General features: G+C 39.6%; 1 protein-coding gene across 1 annotated transcript in view; it reads right to left on the bottom strand.

Moving 5' to 3' along the window:
• Positions 1 to 10,901, bottom strand: part of CNTN1 (contactin 1) — a 241,077-nt gene extending 230,176 nt beyond the window's left edge. Inside the window, exon 1 of the mRNA XM_017817884.1 lies at positions 10,786 to 10,901. The gene's annotated coding sequence lies outside the window, so the exon portion shown is untranslated. The remainder of the gene's footprint in view (positions 1 to 10,785) is intronic.
• Between the last annotated feature and the right edge of the window lie 6,692 nt (positions 10,902 to 17,593).

Here is a 17,593-nt window from a genome sequence, read left to right as displayed (position 1 = left end):
GGGGAGGAAATAAGCAAATATACCATGCAAATAGTTATCTGCTTTTAATAACAGTCTTATTCTATTCATAATAAAAGATTAATTAATAAAAGTGATTCTAATACATTTTCATTGGAATACCTTTCTCTGACTCACTCCCCTATCATGGAATGCCTCCAAAGTATGGAGAATTTACAAACATGTAAAAGAGAATTTACAAACATGTTTAGATGCTCTAAACGAGATCAGGACCAATCTCCTGCTCACCCTGACACACACTACCCTGCAGAATAATGTATTTTTTTCAACATGTGGTCTTGTTCTTTATACAATTTGTCTCCAACAATATACTCAAATAAATGGTGTTTTAGGCTTTTATTAAGAAGAAAAGATACTACAAACTATAAGACATGATCAGCTCAGATCTTGTATCTGATGCATGACGGGACTCCACAAGTCTCACAGAATGACAGATTTCTGTGAATTCTGTAATTCTTGCTTTAAGTGCACTATGATTTGTACCCACACACACTGCAACAATCTTCAAAAACTGTTAAAAGCAAAATACACTTTTAAGTGTCTTTCAGCAGTAATATCTCACAAAACAACTCACCCTTCACTGCACTTTGCTCCATTAAAAAAAAACAACCAAACCAAAAGCAAACAAACAAACAAAAACTAAATAACCAAAGAAGCGAAAGAAAAGAAAAATGAAGGAGTAAAGAATCATATTTTCATATGCACACTATAGAAATGTTATTTTTAATGAGGGGGGAAAAGAAGCCATTCTCTGCATAAATGCAGATTGACAACTATTTTCTTTGTACAGTATTATCTTTTGCCACTCATTTCACAGAGGTATCCCTAAAGTTTTTCCCAACTGGTACCCACTTCAACTTCCATTCTTACACTGGTTTTCAAAAATATAGGTGAGACTGAGCTGTCGGCTTTTAGTGACACAAGCCCTTTGGAGGACAAGTACTTCTTCCTCATGCTGCCTACATGTATGCACTCTTTCTTTGAGAAAATTTAATAATGGCTGATTTTCTCTGGAAGAGAAAAATAACTTGTCTTAGAAAGCCTGTATTGTAGCATAAGAGAAGGAGGTAATTTTCTTACTAAATTTCTATGCCAATTACCAAGCTGTGCAACTTAAAAACTCTCACTTACTGGAAGCCAGCACCTGCCAACTGTCACTAGACCAACAGAGAAAAAAAGAGACACAGTAATGTTTTTATTCACTTCTGCAGTCAGAATTAAAAAAAAAAAATCTAACCAAAACACTACTTGCAACTGTCTGTAAAACCCTGAGAGAATATTTCTAAAAGTCTGCAACAAATATTTCTGCTTTCATATCATACTGCACTGATTAAACATTTAAACCTAAAATTCTGGATAATGATTTTAAATCTGTGAAGGATTCCTTCATTGCTTTCAGCTGTCTTCTAAAGCAGCCTTCTTGATCTGACTGACTGAAAAACTTGAATACAGATGCTTCTACTTATCTACATGCAATAAGGCAAAACTTTGCAACTCAAAAGCTCAACATTGTAAGTGCCCCCACCTCCCCATATATTGAAATATGAGTTAATTGGTAGAATACAACTCCTCCCTCAAAATGGTCCAATTATACATAGTTAAGTCACAAATGCATGCAAAAATATGTATAATATGCCAAATAAGAAAGATTACCTTTATTTGGAAACATTTATAAAGGGATTTGGTATCTATAAAAAAAGATTAATATCTCATTAATCATGAAAATCCTTGAAAAATAGGCCAAGAATATCCTGTATGTTTGGAGTGCTTTAGTTCAGCCACAAACAAGTATCAAAATAGTTCTACCTACAAGAGTGCTAACCTGAGCAAGGGACTCTTAGAGACAGGTGCTAAACTGATGAAATAAAAATTACATTTCAAGGTGCTCTATATCCTTTACTGTGCTTATATTAATCCACTGGTTCTTGTTCAAGTTGGTCTGCAAAGAATATCTGAAAGTTTTGTTACATAAAATATGTAGGTGCTTTGGTAGTATTAAATAACAACACAGCAGTAAATTCTGACCTGTTTTCATTGGTTTATGTGGTATATTATAATTCCTTTGCAGTGGCCAAAAAGGCACATATATTCCTTCCACTCTCTCCCTTCTTTTCTTGTCACACCAGTACCGGTGTGCTTGATGTTTGCTGGTTTTGATTGTTGTCTTTTAAAAACTAAAAAAAAAAAAATCCCAACATACATATGGGAAACCTTAGTGCCTATTTGCAGGCTTTATGTAATCACTGTCAGTTTAAATACTATGGTAGCAGCACTGCCAGGGTAGATCAGCTAAAAATATTCAGTAGGTCACAAAAGCCTGCTACGTGAATGTAAATAAAACTGAGGAAATATGTAAGTATATGGTAATATACTTATAATAATAATAGTATAGTTATTTCAGAGTTGTCCTAGTAAAAAATAAATAAAATAAAATAAACTCCCAAACCTCTGTGCTTCCTTTCAGTACCTGCATAGACAAGGTCTGAATTACATGAAGCTGCTGTAACTTCAGATACAAACATCACATTGGACTGGAGTTAACCACTCTGAAGGAAAAAAAGTCTTTATATCTTTTGAACGCTTCAAGCAAGATCTCATAGAAATGAGACAAAACAGGTTTTATGGTTCAGCCACATTTAAGACTGGGTCAGCTAGTCTGTAGAATGTATTACAATAAAAGAATGTGAGCGGAAGTGGGAACAGCTGTGCTTTATTACAAACCTAGGGCTGTTTTAACCACAAAACTTTCTTTATGCCTTTAAGTTTCTGTAGGACTCTGCCATTCTGAGCAGCAGATTAAAATCTCCCACTTCCACAACAACAAATACTTAATTTAGTCAGATTTACCTTTTCTGTGTTCCACCCATACAGCTAAATGCAAATTAACCCTTCTTCTCAGCATACCACTTTCCTCCATGCCCCAAACTCCCATTTTGTAATCACACAGCCTAACAATAAATGAACCCACAACTTGTTGGTAATGAAAACACAATCAAGTCTTTTTCACTCAAAAACCTTTAGTTATCTCAAGTGTTCTTCGCTGATAAAACACAGATCAACATCACATTAAAAACAAAAAGCTATTTAATATTTTTAAAACAATTATCCACTCCACTATCCCAGAGGGATAATTTACATTGGTCTTGCTCCTGATTCATACTCAAAATGATTTTTCCAAGAAGAAACGGGGAGAAATATTTCAGTTCAAGAAAATTCCCCCAGTAATGAGTCATTTTTTGCACATATTGGCAGAAAATCCCCAGGAATAAAAAGCATCCACTACCAAGTAAGTACACTTTTTTCTTGTTAATTTCAGTAATACAATGCAAATAACTCAAAGTAGTTTTTACACTGACATTTTAACAATGCAATTAGTAATTTCTAAACTCTTTTTTTTCAAAATCATCCTACTGGAGATTATCTGCCTCTCTTCCCTTTTATTATTTTTGGAGTATTTTTAATAGAGATAACTTTCTTCTTCAGTTCACTATCTTCAAACAGGAGTGCATGGGGGGAAAGACCCTGTATACAGATATGTTTGAGTACACAAATATAAGTTAATGTAATAGTGACTGGATAAGGTCAATATGTCAGATAAGATACTTAAGTATTTTTTCCATGAAGTAATTTTAAAAATTATTTTAATTAGGTTTTGCTGATGCTTTCCAGATTCTTATTTTGTAAATATCAGCTATTTAAAAGGAAATTAATTCTTCATCTAAACTGCTAGTGCTATGCTTACACAGATAAACTCTTTATAGAAAGACAAGAATTATGAGTTAAATTGGTTGTGATAGGAATTATTCACCACCTCCTGTAATTTAATGCATCAGTAAATTTTGCAAAAATCTACTTTTGGATGAGGCAGATCAACACCAAGAAATGAAAGAGGCAGTGAACTATTATAATGAGCCAAAGAAATTAGGACCTTATTCAGCATTCCCTTCATAACTCTGAGGATAAACTTTTCCTCCTACAGTGACTAAAATAAAAAAAAAAAACATAAATCTAAAACTAGAACCCTTAACCAAAGTATCCATCTGATAATACTTAATGCAAAACTGACATGGAAGACGTTTAAACGAAGTATAACTATCACCCCAGTTGTTTAGAATGGAAGTCAGCATTGGCACTGTTCCAGTAGTTATCCTTTAGTCGTTTTGTTTGGTTTTTATTTGCTTGTTTTACAATAGCTGGCGGAGTTCTTATGTGTTATATAAAAAGAAAGAAATTAAAGCAATCAAAACAAAAGTTATACATAATATTTAAAGATTAGTTAATGCTGAACTTTCACAGTATTTTTTCATCTTTGTGACTTTTAAAAACAACCTATTACAGTCAAGTTCTAGACTAATTTTTGCCATTGTGATGACCTGTTTATGTGTTTTCCAGGGATATCACGGCTACACTTAGTTTAGGTGGCAGAATTGGGTACTTTTTCAAAATCTATTAAAGTTTTTTTGAATTATTGAAAGGTCACGAAAAATCAGAGAGAAAAGGTAAATAAAAATTCAGAGCAAAGACTGAGTTCACTGAGTGACAACAAGAAGAACAAGAAGGGGGGAAAAAAGAACCTTTCAGAATGCCTGGCTTCCCAAGATCTCCTTCAACAGATCTGGTGTCCCTTGGAGCTCCTTTATAATGAAAATCTGAAGTGGAAACTGTTCAATATTCCAAAGTTCATTTTTATAAAAGAAGTAAACTGTAGACTGCTGATGAAAGGGGAGCTGGGCTTTTGGCAATACTACAAAAGAGAGATGGCCTTATTCTTCAGAAGAAGAAATTTAGAAAACAAAAAATATGTATTTCTAGCTGCTCTTTCTCATTTATCTTATTTTCTTTTTGCTTTGGTCAAAAATGTTCCTAGTGAAAAAATGCTTTATCTGAAAGTACTACTAGCAGCAGCAGTAGTGTTCACAGCAGTGAGTCTTCACAATTCCAGAAACACCAAGCCTTATCAACAGGTAAGTTATCCTAGCAGGCACTTTTACAAGTTTGCTAATAATACTTGGCAAAGGACACATTCTAGTTGAAAATACAGTTACCCAGAAGGAAGTTTCCATTTGGAAATATTTATGGTATATGGCTGTTTCTCTTTTGTCACAGAAGAAATAAAACAAATTGGTTTATTTCTCCTAAACTGTGATTAGTCTAGAACATAAAAAGCCTGAAGAACAAACCTTGTGAAAAACAAAGCTATATGTGAAAGGTGAATTTATGATATACAAAAAATCAAGACAGCTTTCAAGAAATTACATTTTCATCACTGCATCACATATTACTTGAATTGTAAGCAGGAACTCGAAAAACTCATTGGTTTCACAGAACACAGAAGTTTAAAATGGACTTCTATCCCAGTTATGGTGAATCCAAAATTTCCCATCTCCTTACAGCTGATATGTTAGAACCCATTTTCTATTGTCCCATCCCTCTGCTTAAGACAAGGCAATTAGTTATCTCCCTCATTCAGCAAGCACTGATCATTCCCAGAAAGATTAGCACCTTAAACAAGAACGACACTGATACAACATAAACAGCTTGTTCCACGTAGCATCATTCAGTGTTTGTTTTAAATATTTACATTCAGATTAAGAGTATGAGATTTTGCATTAAAAATACAAGTTTCTTAATATAAAACAGCTGTATTAATAAAAGGGATCCTTTCTTCCAACGAAACAGAAGATTAAGTACTACAACTTGCTACAACATACCAAGGTTAACAGACCAAGCTACTGAATCTCCCTTAGCTACTTATCTCCCTTAAAAGAGACCCATAATATAATATCAAGCCTACCTAATGAACACAGCAAATCTAGCAGTGCATTTAAATACAATCACCAATGTAAACTATAAAGGGAATTCAGTCTGTAACATCAAATATTTCATTCACGCATTGAATATTTTGTCTGCTGGCACAGCCATCCTTCCCTTTTCAGAAGTACCGTTCGGAATGTATATTGGTGTTTCCCCCTCAGAGAATGCCAGAATAATGTCAGAGAATATTTCAGGCCGTAAGGGATGTCCAAATGTCACAGGATAATTCATATTGTAAGGGACGTCAAGAGACTTCCAGCCCAACCTCCTGCTCAAAGCAGGGTCAGTGAAGACGTTTAATCTGGTTTCTGGGGGCTTTATCTATTTGTCTTTAAAACTTTCAAGGAGAGAAACTGCACAACTTCCCTGAGTAACCTGTTCCAATGCTCAACTGAACATATAAACACCTTTCCTTAATTTTTACAAACAAATTAAATTTAGCACTCATTAAGCTGAAGTCCATTACTCATATTTTATGGAAAAGAAAACAAATTTCATGCAGAAACTAATACAGCAGTAAATTTAAGTTCATGCATAACAACTTTGAATACTGGCTTGACCAGGAATCAACAGCAACTTACAGTTATGCTTGTGTTCAAGTCCTGCTAAAGTGGAGAAAATTGAATCGTCTGTGGTAAAGCAGGAAGTTTCCAATAAAGCTATAAAAAGTTCACTCATCTCATGACTAAATCGTGATCTTTGTCCAAGATAACTTCTTTGCATTGTAACAATGTATAATCTGGCCACTATGTGTCAATTATAAAAGTATTATATAAATACAAAGAACTTGTCAAACACATATATTTATATTTCTTTATTTTAACATACTGTCTCACATTAAATGGTAGTGCAAACCATAGCTCAACCATGCCCCTCATTTCAGACATGAGAGCTACTAAGTTATTGCAAATACTATTCTATCACATCAAAAAGACTATCTTAAGTAAACAAAATACTATCATCATCATGGCTAGGCTTCACAAACAAAGATTCAGGAAGGCTCTATCCATGTATGTTACAAGCACGCTGGTGGCTTATGAGGCCAATACAAGATAGACATGTCTGATTGCAAAAGGCACAGCAGAAAGACTCCTTAGGTGGTATCTTCTGCAGGACCCGATTCTTTCTGCATTGTCTTTCCTCCTTGAGAGTGATCCTGCGTGCATTCTCAAAGGAAACAGCAGCGTTATAGATGGTGTGTCTCCAGGCCTCCCGATTTGAGGCCAGAGTAGGCAAAGTGATGATGACTATGGTGTAGTGGTAACTCCACCAGTTTTATGCAGGTCTCAATTCAGTGAGAGACTTACATAGTCTTGTAAATATTTCTCTAAAGTAGCTATAACAAAACTTTAACATAAAATGAAAAACTCAGGATGAATCCAAACAAAACCCAAATCATCATATATTTAATTTGCCAGCACAGAAACCCATTAAACTTAGCTAAGCAAAAATACAGTACATGCTACAGTCAGGATTGCTGATTTCTCTTCATAATTAGGACTACTTAGGTTGCTCAGTATTTCTAATGTTTACAACTATCTAGAACTTGGACAAAGTGTCCTGTCTGTCCTTGCTTTCTGCCAGTGCAAATAAACAAACTACATGTCACATTGAAAAATATCTTCAAGAGTTCAATTTTTAAAAGGAACAATGGAGGAAAAACACAACAGGGTTTTTTTTATTTCTTTCAGCAAGGGTCTTTTACTTTAAAAATTGCCAAAAATAAAAGCACAGAAGAAGTGACTGTGGCAAATTAACAGGAGGAAGCTCCAAGGAATAAAGAAAAATAAGTGGAAGGAATGCTGACAGGCAAAAAGCAAGGAGAGACAGGACTGACTGAGACAAGAAACTGATATTTGGAATGGTCAATACCAGGAACACTTGAAAAATTAAGACTGAGACTGGCTACAGGATGAATAGGAGACTGTCACTAGGATCCATAGAAACAGTGATGTGAAAAGGACTGTGCTTGCACAAGACAGTCTCAACATCCCTCATCCACCACGATACATTCTCTAAATCCTAGAACAGAAAGGACTACAGTCTGCAACTACTTTTCCACTACCTGAGCAAATGCACTACAAGTTATGCTGTTCTGCTTTACCACTGTTGTACATGAAAGGGGCTGCACTCTCTTAATGCTATCAGTCATAATGGTGAAAGTTCAAGAGCTTTAGCAAAGGATTCAACTTTTCCAATCCTCTTGATAACCACTGTAGGTCCAATGCAGTAAGACAAAAAGGAATTTACTTTGAAAATTTAACTTCTGCGTTTTCTTGGGTTTTTGTTTGTTGGGGTTTTTTTTAATCTTCTATATTTTAAGAAAGTATAGGGGACATGTAGGCACATGAAGATGATACAGAACCTAATGCAGGTAGGACTCTTGTCTTATCTACTGAAGAACAGGAATATGTGTACTGACTGAGGGAGGGCTTGCAGAAAGAAAAAGAGACAGGGGCTCTGTAATATGCCACAAAGGCTTTAATGGCTAAAGTCCTCCCTTCTGTAGTTCTCCCCATTCCTCCCTCTTACTCTCATACAAGCACACCACTTAACCCAAAATTTCCAAAGTTTGTTATTAACTGTGAATTCCTCTTTTTCCCCATCCACTCTCAGATATGTGGAGCACCCAGGACTGCTACAAAAAACAACAGCAGGTATAACTTGAGCAAAAATATTTATAAGAATTGTAGATATTTCAAATTGGACACCAAAAATGAGTAAATACTTTTCACCTAACCCTCTCTGTGCCTCTGTTCAACATCTGTAAAAGCCTTGTCTCATCTTAGGTAGATTTTGATAAACTAATAATTCTTTGTGATGCATTCTGATCACATAATGATAAGCACTTTAGCAAAGCCCATACAGATGTTATCAGTTCTGTCTTCAAAGCAGAGCCGAGTAACATGGAATAAATAAATCATGGGCTCACACAACGATCAATGAAAAATACTGATTGTGTTAAGTGAGCTCCATCTATCCCATGCAGTGAATGAGAAAGGGGTTCCTGTAGGAAAAAAAAGATAGTATGCAATCATGTAGTTAAAACTGTATCAGAAGGACATGCTCAAAAAGGCACTTGAAATCTCTTTGTTCCATAACCTTAATAATGTGGGTTTCTTCTACAGGTGTTTAAGACACTCAGTTTAAGATTCTATGAAATCAAGTAGGTTCTTGCATTACTTGTGAAGCTATGCTGAGGTTGCATTACTTTTTAGTATCTGTTAGAAGTAAAACTGGAAATCTCTCGTTGGTTTTGAATAGCATTGTGGATAATACAAACATGGACAAGGACAGAAGTGCTTTGCTTTGGTTATTTTTACTTTTTGCAAAATTTAGGGATGGAAAAAGTGTATTTTGTTATCATGCCAACTACAAAAACTAACAAACTGATGGTGATGAGACACATTTGAATGTGAACAACCAAACAAAAGGTTCATACTACCAATAGTTTCTGGAAAAATTAAGGAAAGTTCTTACTAAAGAAATTTTGGTTGAGTATTATTACCTATACAATATGGGCCGAAGATCACCCTTTCAAAAGGATTTTTACAGTATGTGCAGTGCAAGGACACTTAAAAGATACTAATCCTATAAGAGAAAAACTGAGAATTTTTATAACTTTAGATGCTTTCAGAGAGCTTTTCCCTGTTCTAATGCAATTCAAGTCCTGCATTTGTTATTTTTCTGGTTTACAAGTAATTTTATACAAAAGAATGATACTAAATAAAGTATATTTGTTAACACCTTCTTTGATAGTCACCTCTGCAAAGGGGGCTGCATTTTTAAGGCATGTTTTTGTCTAAGTTATACAGACCAGTAATTACATAATGGTTTATTTTTAAACTGCTAAGAAACCTTTAAATATTTTATGTGCTTTAATATAACGACATTATAATATTGTTATATAAGTATGCTAGGATATAACACTTGAAAGCATTCGCAGCTCAGAGGTCATAGTTTACTTTCATTACTAAATGGAGCATAGTTGATTAACTGCATAGATAATCTCTGGCAGGTTTTATAAGCAGAATTAAACAGCGCTTCATAGAGCAGATGCAATTCCTAAAGAGCCCCTCATTCGGGTGCGGCTCAGGCGCTGCACCTCGGACAGGCTCGGCGCCTCCAGGTGCCTTTAGCGGAGCTCAAGCAATGGCATCTCTGCCCTCACCAGCAGGTGTTATGACAGTCTGTCTGAATTGCTGACATTTACGAAAAAGCGACACTGAAAAACGGCATAATTAGCATTTTACAAGGGGGAAATAGCGTGAAACACTAATATTTTTACTGCAAGAAGGTGCAATGAAAAAAACCCAACACCTTTTTAGCCGGTCTCCATTAAACACATCCAAAACGCAAACAAGTCAGCGCACGGCGCGAGGCTGCGGCTGCTCCGGCACAGACCGCGGTGCTGAAATGACGCTCTGCAAGACCAAGATACGGAAGCGTTTTTCTACACGCTGCCAAAACCCATACGTGCGGTGTAGGAACCGGAGAGGAAACGGCGCACGAGGCTTTCCCTGCGGCAGCATCCCGGCCCCCCGCTAGCCCACGATCAGGACGACGGCACCCGCCGGGGGTTAACCGGGGCTGGCGGCCCCGCTTTCGGCAGCCCGGGAGCCGAGTGTTGCCGTGCCCAGCGACCACCCGTGCCGGGCCGCCGCCCCGGCCGCCGCACAGGAGCCGAGCCCCGGTACCGCCCGCGGGCCGGGCAGGGCTCGGGGCTCCCTCGCGCTCCGCACCTGCCCCAGCTCCCCGGGCCCCGCCGCCCGCACCGCTAAAGTTGCGACTGCCCGCAGCTGGGGAACCCACCGAGGCGCTGCCCCCTCCCCGGGACCGCGCGGTGCCGCGGGCTGCGCTGCCCTGTCCCTCCGGCTCTAACGCGGACCCCGCTGCGCAGCGCGGGCGGGGGGCGACATCGCCGCGCCCGCCGCCGAGCGAGCCGTACCCTACCTGCGCAGTGCCGCCGCACGGCCGGGCTATCACCCCGCCTCCGCTGCGCACCGGGGACGGCTCGGAGAGCCCTCGCCTGCCCGGCCCAGCGGCTCGGCGCGGCTGCGGCCGCTCGGCTCGGCGCGTCCTTGCCCGGCTGGGCTGGGCTGGGCTGACAGCCGCCCGCGCGCCCCCGCCCCGGCCGCGCGCGGGGCCGCCGGGGCCGAGCGGGGCCGAGCGGGGCGCGGGGAGCGGCGGCGGCTGATTGGACGGGGGTGATGTCACTCGTGCGCGAGCGAGCGGGAGCGCGCGTGCCCGAGCGCGGCGGTGAGGGAGAGAGGGTAGAGGTGAGGCGGGAGCGAGGGAGGGAGAGGGGATAGAGGCTGCTCTCCCCTGTTCCTGAAGAGCGGGAGGAGTGTGGTGAAACGAGAGTCAGGAGAGTCGTGGGGCGGAGGCGCGCACCGGCCGGCAGTGGTGGCAGCGGTGGGCGGAGGAGCGGGCTGAGAAGCGCCGCCGCAGAGCGGGAGGGGCGAAGGTGAGCAGGGCCGGGGGCGCGGGGCCTCAGCATCCCTCCGTCCGCGCCCGTCCCGCTGGCTATGCCACATGGCTGCAGGTGGAACAGCACCCCGCGCTGTCCAGGGAGCGTGTGCGGCACCGGCTGCCGCTCTCACACAGGAACAAGCACGCAGACAGTCACAGTCACGCAGATACACGGTCACACAGACACACACAAGCACAGGCACACAGTCAGTCACAGTCACGCAGACACACAGTCACACACAGACGCAGGCACACAGAGAGTCACAGGCACACCGACACAGATACACGCAGTCACAGGCACACGGGCACAGATACAGTAACAGGCAGACGGGCACAGGCGTGCGCGCTGCATGAGCCCGAAGGGCAGGAGAAACCCAGGTTAAGGTGCTTTCCATACCTGGACTATTGGCCCTCAACCGCTCCGGCATCCAAGGACCACAGGAAAAAGAGACGGTACGGACCTCAAGGGTGCAGCTGGACAAGAGGCGTGATGCTCGGGACCCTCGAGGGAAGTGCCCGGCAACACCAGGTTCAAACTTTTAATTAATACCCTCCTCCCAAGTTAGAACAATGATTTTGAAATGACAGATTTTTCTTCAGCCTCAATTTATTTTCTGGACTTTGCATCTTCTATGCGGGACCATATTTCTTAATTCTTTTTCATTACCACAAAGGCTAAATATTTATTTTTAAAGCCTCTATCTGTCCCTTGAGCTCAAGTCATGTGGTATTTTCCACGTTGTAAATTGCTGCAGAAATCAAAACTCCCAGAGGGAAAAAAAAAGGCAAATATGAGGCTTGCAGCATACCCTCCTGGAGGAAATAAACAGGGCCACAGAAGACACGTGATCCACTGAAGAGTCACAAGCTGCCAAATTTGTGATGGCTGCTCCAGGAAGGGCTCATGAGGGATGGAGCATGGAACCTGCAAAACTTTGAGACATGAGTTCCCACTGTATATGAAACACAACCTTTGGAGGGCTGCAACCGTGATGCTTAATATGTACAGAGTGTGACAGATAGCACACAGTCAGAAGCAGACACAATACAAATAACACTTGACTAGGTTATGCCACCTGCCTGGCAATAAGGACCAGAGAGTGGAAAGCTGCAGCTATTCGAAGACCCTCAGACTGACAGCCTTGGGCACCCTGTACCTTCATGATCAATCCTTTACTCCCACTTGACACTGGGAGTAACACCAAAGTACATACATTTCTCCTTATGAAAAATCAGGTCCCTGCAGTAGAGAGACATCTGAAGTCCTTTTTTTTTCAGCAACTTGAGGTAAGAAGGGGGACGACTGCTTCATTTTTAGCTATCATCTTAGGTAGTTCTTGCATGTCTGGAAGGATTTGGACTCCCCTAAAAATCAAGATAGCACTGACCTTACGACTTTACTGTCTGCAGATTGCACCAAATACCATTATGTCAAGTTCAGGGAGATCATATTCTTACAACCATATTGATCAGAAGCTTGTTCAAGGATAAAAAAAGATAGTTCATAAAAAAAAACCCCACCTGATAGATTCTCATTTAATCATTCCGGAGCTGGAGATGAAGCCAGGTAACACATGAAAAGTGAATTAAGTAATGTAAAGAGTTAAGCACAGATGCAGGCTTTCAGCAAGGCACATAGAATTCAGCATCAGGAAAGCGGAAGCAATAAATTCACTAAGATACAGGACACCGTGACACAGAAGAACATAAACATGAACAGAAAATGCTAGCACACACAAAAAAAGACATATGGAGAGGAAACAAAGAGAGATAAGAAGAGGGACAAGCCAAGAAATTAGGTATTCGTGCCAGATACTGAAAATCCCTGCCAAATGCATAAGGAAACTACCCAAATTAGGGAAGGTTCAAAAGTTTAGGAGGATGATGATGAAAAGGACATGAGGTTCATGATGAAGAAAGACCGGAACTACCACCGAAGTTCTCCCCAAATTAAAGACCACGCCTCTAACTCCGCCTCAACTCCACCTGTTATGAATATTAAAAGTAGATGTTGCAATGCAATGAATACTCATAATATGTGATGTAATTGCTTGGCAAAAAGTGTATAAAAGTTCAGTTGTGCGCTTCTCGAGTTGGAGCAGTTTGTCCAGGGCGACCTGGCTGCTCCCCGGCCGTGGAAAATAAATACCTCCTGCTTATAGACTGAAATTCTGTCTCTGAGCAGTTTCTCCGCGCCTTTTTGGGGCACAAATTGGCACCAGAGATTTAGGCTTGGGTCTTTAATTCCTGTGTCTGAATCCAATACTGAGCATTGTATGTGTACACAAACATGCAGAAGAGAAGAGCTGTCACCGCGGGGACACTGTAAAGTAGGGTGGTACCAAAGGTGCAGAAAAAATGGGAAATAAAAGACTGAATAGCAGGGTATATTAGGGTAAACAGGTTAGATTATGCATATTGGCACAATACATAGTAATGGAACAGGAGTCATTTGAAATATTAGTGAGCTTTGAATCTCTGGCACAGACTTCTCATGAACTGTAGTTTTTAGACACCTTAACTGCTTTCTTACAGTGAGGACCATAAAATTGTTTCAGCCCTTGCCTGGATTTAGAGCAGTCTTAGGTCTGCTCTGAATGGTATTTGGTTCCAAAACTGCCTCAGGCTACATTTTGCAGCTAGAAGCTCTGAAACACAAAGTCAGCTCTAGGATGATTTGCTGCAGAGATGCTGGCCTACTCAGCATGGCCCCTCAGATGTACAGCACAGGCTGCTATATGCGCCATGTGTAGCTATATGCTATAAGCTATTTAACATTTAGGATACCCACTGAAGGATGTTACTCCCTCATGTTCAGTAATTTCAGTTTCTGATTTCATTGCCAAAAGTTAAGATGGCTGTCTTACACATTTTGAGGCAGGGTAATTTTTTTACTTAAATATACCAGTGGGTGTCTCTGCACTGCACAGAAAATCTCTGTCTCTCCCTTTGCTTGATTCAGAGATCCTTCAGTAGAGCCAGGGAGTCAGCAAAGCAAAACAGGAACAGAAAACATGCAGAAAGGAAGTGCCTTCAGCATCCTGTGCATTTTTAATCATCAACTGCTCATTATTCTGTAACACTCCCTACGATCAGTTTGTATCTTAGTTCATACTCCTCCCTGCCTCCCAGGATAATTGATTCCTGTGAGGAATTTGCTCCCTGGAAAGTGGCACAAGTCTCAATTGGGATCTGACCATAAGGATGAAAGAGACATAGCTGCAGCCTCCAGCACTTGTGGAGGAACAGCAACCACTGACCTTACTTCATATTTTTACAACACTCATAGCATCCACCATCGGAGGAATGGGGGATGGGGAATATGAAGCAGGGACAGCAGCTTTCTGTTATTATAATAAAATGGAGACACGGACTAGCATGAGCTTTATATACCCCATCCAGTCTAAGCAATCTTTTAGAGGATTAATGAGATTAGGAGCCCCTATTGTTTTGTTAATGGCTGTTTATTTGAAAAACGGCTTTTCTTGTAAACATACAGAAATTACCATATGTTACTCCATACTCCAGTGCTGCCTTGGAATACTACTAAGAGCAAAGAATGAATATTATGTTCCAAATGCAAATTTTACAAAAGCAGTTCATTTGTCCTTCAACTCTGCTGCTCTGGAGACTTACCTGTTTGAGTGTAATGCATTAAAATAGCTTAAGAGTACTCTTTCTTCGAAAAATCTTGCTATGGCTTATGCTGCTCTAAGAAGGTTAACAATGCTAACAATCCATTGTTATTTGAATTTGAGATGTATACTTGCAGAGGTAATTTGAATTCTGGATATATCCAAGCCTATCATCCATGACACTGACGTACACAAGTTCCTTTTCATCACTCTCTAATGATGCAAAAAATTTCCTATCATATTAAACATTATCATAGGGAAATAAGAGTTTTAGAGTCAGGCTTAACTGAGCTGAACACTACTCTTGTTGAATTCCAAACTCTTCAAAGTGAATGAAACACATCAGAAAGGTAATTTTTATCATAAAGCTTAAAATAGAGCATACAGGAAGACTTAGTATTGACATTAAATTCTATATTTTACAAGTCTGTTTTCAATAGCTTGCAGTTTAATCATTGAGGCTATTATTTCCTATGCTTGATATCTTTCATGACTCGAATGTTTCTGGAAAGTGATTCAGACATTTTTGAGGATGCTAAAGGACAAAATTAGATACTTTTACTGAGCAACAACTTTTATAACCAATTTTTTAATGGAAATACTGTCCCTATTTCCCTCCTCAAAATGGATTAGGAACTAGAGATCTGGCAAAAAAAGTAGCTTAGCACTCAGACACATTTTTCTGTACAAACAAAAATACTATTATATGGCAAAGAACTGGAACAGGAGAGAAATTAAGAGGATGACATGAGAATATGTTTACATTCTGTTAATCACTGACTCTTACTGTGTACTCTGGATACCAGTCCAGAGCTTGTAACTTTGGCCATTAGGTTGCTCTAAATTGCATTGAGTTTTGTTCAAGAAGCAGTCACATCGGATCGTGAGTTGGGTGAATATAAAATTAGCTTTTCCTCTCAAGAAGCAGATCTCAACTTGCCCATGAATCTAGTCTCACAAAGTAAAACGTTTAACTCTCTCATGAAATAAATTTCTCTGTAAGCTATTACAAGGATATCAAGTTTGTACCACAAGACAGGTGACTCGTGTGCAACTTCAGAGAAGCAGAAGTTGCCCAGATTCTCTCCAGAGTCAAAAATACAATCTCTCACCAGTCCAGTCCATGGATACATATAGCCAGATGCATAGACACAGCCTTCTCATAGCAACACAAGGGAAAAAAACCAAAATAAACATTTTTAGAAAGCAGATTGTGTGGCCCTGTAGTATTTGGACAACACTCTCAGGCAGATGGTGTGAGTCTTGGGACTGTCCTGTTTAGGACCAGGAGCTGGACTTGATGAGCCTGATGGGTCCCTTCCAACTCCCTGTATTCTATGATTCTATTTCTCATGTGTAATACTGATTCTGTTGATGCCCACAGTTACTCATTTAGCCCAGATGAGAGACCATCATGTCATGAACACAAAATTCCTCAGTTTACTGACAGTTTTATCCTCGAGGGAGATGTTTCAGTTTTCCTTAAGTATATGTGAAAATCTGCATAAACACTATGCAAAAAGGGTACTAGTACTTACTGCTCTTGCAAGTAGGATACTTGCAACAAATATAGGAAATATTGTGTTACCTTAGTTTTGTCACCCTACTCTTATGTATTATATGAACCTTTACATGAGCCCTGTGGGGTTTTTTTATGCATTCTTGTCTCATTCAGTATAAACAGTGAATATATGTGATACAGCATCTCTGCAATATTTCTTTATATTCTAAACAATTAATTGATTCGGACATAATTTACAGCTAAATGTAGCTAAATAAAAATTGCTGTTCTTTTTTCATTGTTACCATGAGTACAGTTCCCAAGGGTTCTCCAAGGTTCCTGGCTGCAAAACCTTGCTTCCAAAAACACAGCTGCAAAAAGATTTTAGTATCTTCATTTCAGTATATGCATCTGAGATACAAAATGACACATGGAAATTTCTAAATAAACTGCAAATACCTCAGCAACTAGATATTCAACTCAAAATATCCTAGGTTTTTTTCAGAAAAGCTAAGCTTTTTCCTTTATAGGGAAGAGTAAGATAGAAAAGATTCCCTAAAATCAGGCCTCAGACTGGCACTTCAGGCTGGTTGAATGGAGAATAAAGAATAGGTCTTCTGTCATTGAAACTAAAAATTACTGAAGCAGCTTGCACAGTAACACATAGTCTGTGAAAGGTATGGAGCTTAGTTCTCCTGTCTTTATAACTTGCTTTAAGCCCTTTCTGCTATTTGAAATCACTCGGTGTAAGGCTTTCACAAGAAAATATGCAGATTTCAAAGAAAGTCACTTCATTCAAACCTCAGTAATAATGCAGACATAATCTTTACTTTGGCCTTTGGATTTTGGTGTTCTTTCAGCATTATTTTTGGAGGGAAATATATAATGCATATTTCTATGTCACTTTTTATTTGCTTTTTTAAATAAAATATTCATCAGAGATGCAAAAAAAGAATTAATTTACTTCAAAGGAGAAGAATTTCTGTGCAGTAGGGTTCAGTATATCTGTAGAGGCTACAATATGCTCCAGTTTTCTGAACTATTCTTTGATGATATTTTCAGAAGCTCTTTTAGAAAGGAGCATTTCTGATGGAAGACTCTCAGTCACGGTAGGTGTTTGTGTATTACTTAGCATTAGTATTGAATGCTTTCC

The sequence above is a fragment of the Lepidothrix coronata genome, unplaced genomic scaffold, assembly GCF_001604755.1.
Source record: "Lepidothrix coronata isolate B3197 unplaced genomic scaffold, Lepidothrix_coronata-1.0 Scaffold63, whole genome shotgun sequence".
NCBI classification, from domain to species: domain Eukaryota; kingdom Metazoa; phylum Chordata; class Aves; order Passeriformes; family Pipridae; genus Lepidothrix; species Lepidothrix coronata.
Note: the sequence above shows the minus strand (reverse complement) of the source record. Positions and strands in the feature narration are given on the sequence as shown.